The sequence below is a fragment of the Lipotes vexillifer genome, unplaced genomic scaffold (assembly GCF_000442215.2).
Source record: "Lipotes vexillifer unplaced genomic scaffold, Lipotes_vexillifer_v1.1 scaffold81, whole genome shotgun sequence".
Lineage (NCBI taxonomy): Eukaryota > Metazoa > Chordata > Mammalia > Artiodactyla > Lipotidae > Lipotes > Lipotes vexillifer.
The window spans coordinates 640,410-651,303 of record NW_006771580.1 but is presented as its reverse complement, the minus strand read 5'-3'; positions in this window follow the sequence as shown (position 1 = coordinate 651,303).

Here is a 10,894-nt window from a genome sequence, read left to right as displayed (position 1 = left end):
GTTAGTTTACAAAAGGGCACAGAGGAAGAAAGGAAAAATAATCATTCCAATTTTTTTCGTCCCTAAGTTTTGCTGTCATGCAGTTAAACTTCTAGATGTCTCACTCTTCCTGCATGTTTATATCAGTTTTCCTCCTTAATTTAGCCAGAACCATTTACACTGGCTGCTTTCTCCTTAGAGTAAATAGAAAATCTCCATTCAACCAACATAAATTTTCTGACCGATTGTCCAACTTTTACCACTAAAATGAGCAAACACATAAAATAGGAAATAATTGAATGACATTTATATTTTATAGTTATACACATTTTAATATGTCGATAGTTAATTTTATATGTTTATAGTTGTAGGTTTATAAACAATAACTGCATGTTTATAGTTATATGCTTTTTAGAAATTATTTTAATAATTTGAAATAGTTCTTTTGTAATTGTATATAATTATATTTTATAATTTAATTTTAAATTTTTCATACTTTTCTATAATTTCATTAAAATAAATAGTAAAATATGCTTTAGAGTAAGAGTGCTTGCATTCTTGGAAGAAATATCCATGTTCAAAATGGAAAAAGGCAATTAAAAAGAGAATGGCATGTTTTGGGCATGTTTTTGCACATATGCATAATATTGTGATTGTCTCAATATTTATATATGTGGGTAAAAGTCTATTTGACTGTTGCTGTCAACCGTAGCACTTCCCTCTCTTCTTTTATTTTCTTGGATATTTTCAAGTTGCTAAGCTCCCCCATCAACACAAGCCTTCCTGACACTTGGCACTTTCTATTTTGCCACTGTCTCTCTGAAACAAACCTGTGATGTTAATATATCCTAGCACCTAAATCCAAAATATATAGACAAAAAAAAATTAAGAAATTTATAGTAATAAATGTTCATCCAATGAAATCTTTTTGAGGCCAAGATATCAAAATATCAACAGATAGCTTTAGATCATTGTTCTGGTCTTATTTCTCCATATCCTATTCTTTTCAGAAACTTCGTCCTCTTCCAATAAATATTAAACATATTATTGTTGTTACATGTTTGTTTTCTTTTTCAAATTCCATATTCTTTATATTTACATCTTACATTATGTGGATGCCTTCAAGTTTTCTCTTTATGACACTGTCTTGCTCTATCTGCATCCATTTACTGACCCATATTCTATAGCCCAAAATAATGAAATTGTTAGAGTACAAACTTCCATTGCTGGCCCTAACACTCCTTCCAAAGTAAGTTTTCATCTCTGCTGCTGTACGATACTGAATGGATCTCCTCTTTCTTCTCAGTTTTGAAGCTCTCATGAAGAGTTTCCATAGTAGAAAATAATTTTTAATTCCTCTCCTTTATTTTTTTATAAAAACCTTGATTTCTTGAGTTTATTCCACAAATAAAAGAATTTAAAATATTGAGATAATAACACAAAACTGAAAGGAAATCAGCTTTTAACAGTACACCTACAAGACACAGCAATTCCACTCCTAGATATATACCCCAAACAATTGAAAACAGTTAAAATACTTGTATACAAATTTTTTAGTAGCACTATTTGCAATAGCTAAAAGATGGAAACAACCCAGATGTCCATCAATGTATGAATGGACAAAATATGGTATATACATACAATGGAACATTTATCCAGACATAAAAATGAACAAAGTACTGATACATGGTACAAGATGGAGAAACCTCGAAAACGTTATGCTAAGTGAAATAGCCAGACACAAAAGAACAACTATTGTATGATTCCGTTTATATGAAGTATCCATTATAGTTGAATCCATAGAGACAGAAAACAGATTGGTGATTGCCAGGGGCTGGAAGGAGTAAGGAATGAGTGAGTGCTTAATGGGTACAGGGTTTTCTTATGGAGTGATGAAAATGTGGAATTTGATATAGGTGGTGGCTTCCCAACATTGTGAATGTACTAAATGCCACTTTGTGTACTAAATTATACACTTTTTAAATACATCTTTAATTCTGTGTTATGTAAATTTTAGTTCAATTTTTTGAAAAGAGAAAAAATACTCCCACATATGTGTTTGGGGTCAACATCTGAAAACAGATGAAGACATATAATAATAGCTTATGGAATCTTCTCTTCGGCAGTGCCCTGAATTTGTCTTTATTTAATAGCACTTTGTCTTCATTCTTTTCTTTTTCCATCTTATTCCAGAGTTTAAGGCATAAAAAGAATGCAGTAGCCTTCAGTTGCTCTGGGTTATGTTTTATTGGTTAATTAATACCTGCTTTAAGTCATTTAAGATATTTGAGTGTGCCTGAGTTGTGTATTAATGGAGTACTGAAACATACCCTGTCATGTCTTAATGCAGTCAAACAACTTCACATTCAATAAGTGAAAAGTGATTGAAACTTAAAGTCTTACTAGTAAAGTACTTACTAACTTAGACATGATTAAATGATTAATCATTTGCTCACTGACAATCATAAATCTTTCTGCTTTCTGGTGTTAGATATTATTTTTATATAATATTAGATATTACATTTAGGCTGTAGACTATTTTCCAGTTCCTTTATATTGTACATGCTGTTTTTTCTTTTAAAGCATCATCAAACATATGGAAGAAACATATGGTCAACCAGTTATGCTATACTAGTCCTTGAATATTGGGTGAAAATGATCACATAATGGGGTTTTAGAGTAGGTCTTTTACATAGCCTGTAAAGGAGAACACTGATGCTATCCAAATATAAAATATGAAATCCATGTGTGAAATCCAGTGCCTGTCTGAGTTTTATTTTTATATCAAGAAGCCTGCACGCCTAGAGCCCATGCTCCGCAACAAGAGAGGCTACCGCAATGAGAAGCCTGCACACCACAAAATGAAGAATAGCCCCCGTCACCGCAACTAGAGAAAACCTGCACGCAGCAATGAAGACCCAACACAGCCAAAAATAAATTTATTAATTAATTTAAAAAAAAAGAATTTAAAAAAGCTATGCACATTTCTTAATTATCCGTGGTTTTATGTTTCTATGATATTACAGCATTTCATGAAATATACACCTATTAATATTTCATAATGAATTTGGTTAACAGCCATATTATAAAGTCCAGGAAGTCAGCAAAGTAACATTGTATAATGGGAGCACTTGCAAAATTGTCTGTGAAGTCTGCATTTATATATCTGGTAAAATGCTGCATGACAGACAAACTGTTTTACCTCACCAGGCCCCCAATTTTTCTTGTCTATAAAAAGGGGAAGATTTGCAAATCCACGATTGTTGTAACAATTATATCAATTCATATAAAAAGTCTAACATACTGCCCAATTCCATACCCACTTCTCCATCCTCACCTAAAAAATCCCACTCTTCATTCTTAAAGTTCAAATGTAAATATAATGGCATTTTAGGGGAAAAGTGAAAAGATGGATTTAAAATATACAGAGTGACCCTAATTAATCTATAATGCAGTATCAGTGAAAGACCCAAAAATCTTTTTTTGGACCTTGAGGATGTTCGTGAATTTTATGTAGAAAAATAAAGTGTGAGCGTCCTAAATTCTAGCCTCAGACTTATTATCTTCTCAATCCAACTTGAGTTTCTAGATGACTTAACCCAATAGTAAAGTCTTTAGATACCTCTGTATTTCAACGACTGCCAAATTTACTTCTGCTTTTTCCCAGATTCATATCCATCTACCTACTTGATGTCTCAATGTGGATATCTAATAGGCATCTCAACCTCAAGTTAACACGTTCCAAGCTGATATCTTGACTCCCTACATTCCATCCCAGTGATCCCTCATCTCAGTAAATGGCAATACCATTCATCCAGTTGCCAAGTCTCAAAACCTTAGAATTGGGCTTCCCTGGTGGCTCAGCGGTTAAGAATCTGCCTGCCAGTGCAGGGGACACAGGTTCGAGCCCTGGTCCGGGAAGGTCCCACATGCCGCAGAGCAACTAAGCCCGTGCGCCACAACTACTGAGCCTGTGCTCTGGAGCCTGTGCTCCGCAACAAGAGAAGCCACCGCAATGAAGAGTAGCCCCCACTTGCCGCAACTAGAGAAAGCCCACCTGTAGCAACAAAGACCCAACGCAGCCAAAAATAAATAAAAATAAAATAAAAAATAAAATAAATAAATTTTAAAAAACAAAACAAAACAAAAAAACTCTTAAGATCATTTTTTATTTCAAAAGTGCTTTTACAACCTTTACTTGAAACATCAGCAAATCCTGTTGCCTACTTTCTATATATGTCCAGAATCTGACCATCCCAGTAGTTTGGCATCCCAAACTACCAACGCAGTTTTGTCAGAGGCTCCTGGCTTGTCTTTCAGCTTCCACTCTTGCCTTTCTACGGTCTATTCATCACATAATAGCAAGAAAGAACGTTTTAATAGTTGTGTCAGGTCATGCAGGTTATTTCTCAAAACTCTACATAGCTTGTCATTGCTCTTAAAGGAACAGAAATGTCCTTAAAAGGCCAAATAGCCCCTTTGGTGCTTCTTCATCTCATCTTTTCTTTCCCGGGCTCACTGCACTTCAGCCATAGTGGACATCATATGGTTGTTCTTCAGACACTGCCTGATATTCCTGCCTCAGGGCCTTTGTACATAGTCCTTCCTCTACTTGGAAAGACTTTCCTCTAGATATTCTCAAGACTCACTCCCTCACTTCTTTTATGTCTCTGGTTAGATGTCCTATCCTGTAAGAGGAATTCCCTGACTGCCTTTTCTAAAATCTTATCCCTGTTTCTCTTCGTGGTGGTTAATTTTTTTTTTTTTTTTTTGCGGTACACGGGCCTCTCACTGTTGTGGCCTCTCCCACTGCGGAGCACAGGCTCCGGACGCTCAGGCTCAGCGGCCATGGCTGACGGGCCCAGCCGCTCCGCGGCATGTGGGGTCCTCCCGGACCGGGGCATGAACCCATGTCCCCTGCATCGGCAGGCGGACTCTCAACCACTGCACCACCAGGGAAGCCCTGTGGTGGTTAATTTTATGTGTCAGCTTGACTAGGCTATTATGCCCGGTTGCTTGGTCAAATGCCAGTCTTGATATTACTGTGAAGGTATTTTTTACATGTGATTAATATTTAAATCAGTAAGTAGACTTTAAGTAAAGCAGATTACCCTTCACAATGTGGGTGGACCTTATCTAATCAGTTGAAGGCCTTATGAGAAAAGACTAAGGTCTCCCTAAGATCAAGAAGTTCTTCCTCAACTTCCTTCAGACTTAAAACCACAATATAAACTCTTGCCAGAACTTCCAGCCTGCTGACCTTCCTCATGAATTTTGTACTTGCCAGCCCTCAAAATCAGATAAGCCAATTCCTTAAAATCTCTCTCAGTATATTTGTATTGATATCAATATCAATAAAGATATAGGTATATCTTATTATTTTTGTTTATTATCTTATATTTATTTTGTCTGGAGAACCCGTACTAATAGACTCTTTGTTTATTCACTTACTGTCTGCCTCCTGAATTTGAAGATAAGCTCAAGGAGGAAGAAATATTCAATATTATGTTCACTGTTGTAATTCCAGTACCTTAAAAAATCTTTGGCACATATTTTCAAAAAAATATATATATATATAAATACATACACATGTGTATATATATGTATGTGTGTGTGTATATATATATATATATATATATATATATATATATACACACACACACGTCTATATATGTGTGCGTGTATCACATTTTCTTTATCCTACTGTTTACAACAACCTAGACAAAACTGGAGGACATTATGCTTAGTGAGATAAGCCAGTCAAAGAAAGACAAATACTGTATGATCTCAATTATATGTGGAATATAAAAAAATAACGTTGAACTATAGAAAAAGAGGGTAGAATGGTGGTTGCCAGGAGCTGGGAAATGGGGGAAACAGTGAGATATTGGTCGCAGGGTACAAGCGTTCAGTTATAAGATGAATAGCTCTGGGAATCTAATGTACAGCATGTTGATTACAGTTCATAATAATGTAGTATATACTTGAAATTTTCTAAGAGAGTAGATCTAAAGTGTTCTTAGCACATACACAAAAAATAATGACTATGTGAGGTGACGGATGCGTTAATTAACTTGATTATAGTAATCGTTTCATAATGTATACATATGCCAAATCACATTGTACCTTTCATATAAAACTTTGGCAGTTATACCTCAATAAAGCTGGAAAAAATAACTAAATAATAAAATGCATTTGTAACCAAGTATGCATCTGTTCCCCCTTCTACATGCTACTACCTTTAGGAAATAAAGGGAGTCTGTCTCATTTCTATACATGGGTCTGTATAAACCCCATTGACTTCTACTCATCCAGTTCTCCTTCCTGCCACTCACAGGGCTACGTAGGCTTTACTTCTGCCCATCACCTGGAGCTCCAAAATGAATCACCTCCTTGACCTTGTTGGGGTGCTGATGTTTAGAAGGTCACACAAGCCTGTACTGATCCTTCCCTCAGTTTCCCTTCAGCATAAGGCTTTGTGTGGGCAGTGCCATTTACTGAAATGTAGGAGAAAATTGGTATAGGAGGAAGAACATTTAAATTTGGATGCTAAAAATGATTGTTCCCAGAGTTCAAAGAAAATGGGAGTAGGAAAAAATAAAAGCTATCCTTCATAGAAGTCCTCTTATTGACAACTTCCTTCCTAAACTTATCTTTTCTATCTCATCGTCCAACTCTCTACCCCTACATCATCTGAAGAATACACTCCAGATGTATTCTTGAATATATATATTCAAGATTGAATATATATATTCAAGATTCAGATATATCCCTTGAATCTCAGCAGTACATTTCTCAAGTCCTAAGTTATTCATTCTAGACAATCATTATGGAGAAGCCAGCAGCTTCAGGCTTTGAACATCCCAATCAGTCTTCTTTGAGACGTCTTCACCAGTTTTAAATAAATACATACAATAGCTCTGGGAATCATTCCTCCTGCAGCCATATTCTTTTTGTGTAACTATTAGACCGAATGTTGAATGAAGGGGTCTAGAGTTAGTAAATATATCTGTGCGCACATACACGTGCAATTTGACACCCATTTCAAAGAGTATATTTCATACTACATTGATAAGAGAAACAATTTTCTAAAATCAATGTCATCTCCAAAAATCCCCCCTGGGAGCCACAATGAAGACACAAAGAATTTCACCTTATTTTTCCAACTGTGAATTCTCTCTTGTTTACTAGTGATTCCAGTCTAGTCCAGGTATGTATTGATATAGAAATAAATAAGACATATTACCAGACTTCCTAAAGAACAGAGACACAATGCTCTTATCAAAGAACAGAGACAAACTTATCTACTCCAAGACCTGACAAAAAGTTTGCAAACTCAGGGTTTGGTTTGGTTTGGTTTTCCTTTAATCCAGAAAAGAGAGTCAAACACCAACACACTGAGGAAAAAAATTATTTTTAAAACCAGAGGGTGAGCAAACAGTAGAAATGGTTAATTTTGCAGGAAAAGATAGAATTATATGGCTATATAAGGACAGCTGTGAGGTGATTCCTGAAGTGTCTAATTACCCTAGAGCCATATGGGAAGGGGCCCTGCAAAAACAAAGTCAGCACCGAGGTCCCTGCTTTCCTGTAAAGTGTAAATTCCTTGGCAGCCAAGGGAGATGGGGGGACCGTGTTAGCTATGTTCTTCACAACGGCAGTCACATTAGTTTTGTGTGAGAGAGTGACAGATCGGCAAGCTCTGTGCATGATTCAAAAATCTATGAGATAAAAGGCAATTTTTATTTTATTGAAGTCAGTTCTGGGAAGATAAAGTTGAGAGTTGGACATTTTCATATGATGATTACATAGTTCAAAATTGTTTGATATCTTTCTCTTTAATTTTGAACAAGGAAAGAATAAAAGCAGTATGATATTATAATAAAATGGTAGCTGTCCAGGATAGCTTTACTTAAAAGAAATGCTGCTTTTTAGGAGCTATGAAGCATCCCCTGAATTGTTCTATAAACACCAGCTTCCAGTCTGTGTCATAACTCTAGCAGGCCTGGCTGGACACCATAGGGAGGATTGGGAAGCATATTTGTCATGGGACCCATAACTTATCCTGCAAAATATCAGAAAGTCTAGAAATCAATATAAAAAAAAGTTATTATCACACCTATTTGTAAGTTGTTTGTTCTACTTCTGTGTATCAGAATTATTTAGCTTTTTATTTTACACTAGATCTTATCAAATTGAAGTTTATTATAAGTTTATTATTATTATATTATATTATATATTATAATGATATATATTATTATTATATATTATATTATATTATAAGTTTATTATTATGAAGTTTATTATTATAAATTGAAATTATTATAAGTTTATTCTGGAAAGATACATGTGAACTATTTCTCTTCAAGTTCTTTCAAAATTTGTGAAGGATTGTTTATTTTGCATTGCATTTTAGAAAAATATGGTTACTCTTAGTTTGCCTTTTTAAAAGGGAATGAAGGACTCTGCTATATGTAATAATTCAACCCAAATATTACAATATGGATAAATTTCAGTAGATTATATTATCCCAACCTGTTATTGTGGAAAGTGAAGGAGCTGTGAAGAGTCAAAGTCAGAAAGGATGTAATACCAAGGAGTTTACAAATACCATGCTAAATTTCTTCCAAGAGCTTTCATTCAGTCATTCTTCTATTCAACAGGTAGTATTAAGTGTCATTGTATGCCAGGCACTGTTTTTGGCCCATGAGGCAGTAGTGGAAAAATAGCCCCAAGTCTATCACTGACAGTCTTTTCATTTTAATTCAGATCACTCAGCTGATAAGTGACAGGGCCAGAATTTGAACCAAGGTCTTTCCAGAATTCATTGCCTCTCTCTATATTTTTTTTCTTTATCCTAAACAATATTCCTCTTAATGAATGGAAAATGTTTAATTATAAAAGCTCAAATCTCTGAATTAAACATAGGGCTATAATTTTTCTAATATTTTATGTTGACAGGGCACAAAAGAGCAACGTGGAGACATGTATGCTCAGGGGGGTGAAAGTGTCTATCACATTTACCCCCATCATTTTCACACTATAATTTTCATAAAGATAGAAATGGCTTCTGAGTGATGTACATTTGCTTGACTTATTGTGGCTTTTACCTTTCGTAACTCCAAGGGAGAAGCTATTATTTTTATAATTTCTGGAAGAGATTAAAAAGAAACTTCAACTCTTGTGAAATTAATTAGAAAGGTAGTCTTCAAAATGACTCATTTGCCACTGAGAACATTTTTAAAATATACTGTCATGATCTTCAATATAATTCAAAATAAGAGTTTGAACATTTACAATAATACAGTGTTTCTCAAAAGCATATATTATACAGTGATAATTTTTAAATGTTGATGACATCAATTATGTTTTGTCATGATGAAATATATAGTACATCAGACTTTATTAGGACAATGCAGAGAGACAGCCCAGAATCATGAAGGTGGAAGTGAAGATGATTTCCTTCTGCCTTAATAGCTTTAATTGAAGAATACAGCATAATACAGCTGCTCCTCTCTTCAAAGTTCCATTTCATTGTCTGTCTATAAGCTGTCACACCATGCCTGCTGCTTGACTATTATGTCACCCAATCCTGTTCCACCTGAACAAATTTATGGCAATATGTGCTGAATGCACCTTTTTTTTCCCCACTGAAGTCTTAAATTCCCTATGCACTACTGAATTAGGACTATTTTAAGCTTATTGGTTTAAACTTATTTACTATGACAAATGTAAAAGTGTGCTACCTGTATAAATAAAATAAAAGCTAATGTCCAGAATTTACATTTTATTTAGGCAAAAACTGGGGATATGCTTTATATATTTCCAAAATAGAAGTATTGTGATGATTGGAACAAGACAGCAGATTCTATGTGCAGGGAAAAACAAAATATTTGAACGGTATATAGGACTTCTAAATAAGGACAACAAAATGAATTAAACCAACCATTGAAAAATGGCAGACTTCACCAGTGAAATACAGATGATTGATTTCAATACATTCTCTGTCAGTCTCCTTAAAAATTCTAGCTTTTAAATAATTCACTTAACACAATGAGTTTTTGTTACTTTCTTCTTTTGTACTCAAAGACATCATGAAAATCATTAATGTCTATAACTGGAGTTAAGCTCAAATTTACTGTTTCTTGCAAAAAAAAAGAATGTTTATGATTTGCCATGATGCATAAACAGAGTAGTTGTTTTTTCATATCATTCTCTCTCTTTATCTGCTAATCTGACAAATGACAATGATTTAAATTATGGATAGAACAGAAAGTAATGAAATATGCATAGCACAAACATTTTGCTTTACAGTGTCTGGCCAATGAGAACACTTTTAAACAATGTGCAAAACAATATTTTATAGTATTTACGATGTTCGCTATACAGCTGTGCATTTGTTGGAGTGCACTATTCTGTGGCAGAAAAATAAATTTTGACTTGATAAGAGACATAAATAAGAATTAGTTTAGAATGTGAGAGAGAGAGCAAGACACACTATGAGGCAGAAAGCAATGGCCAGCACCTAATGATTCTGAAGAACTATGACACCCATCAGACCAATCCACTCTCAGTTGAAAGAGATAGTTCTGGTAGATTGAAATTTGGTAGGCATACTTTATCATCACTTCTGATTATTTCCTTCACTAAATGTCATCAGTAAGTTTAGAAAGTACTGTTTAAATTGTGGAAACAGTCTGGTTAGTGCAGGCTTAGCTCCTAACATGGCTATTGATGGTAGCCTTTATTTTAGGGCAGTAGGAGTAGTATTGCTTCACATTTCCTCATTAACTTGGAAGATGGGAAACCACACATATTTTTTTATGTTTGCAGTTGACGCACAGCTTTATCTTTGTATGTGGAAAATGGGCAGAAATGGAGAAACAGGATAAATGATGATTCAGAAGTAGGGAAA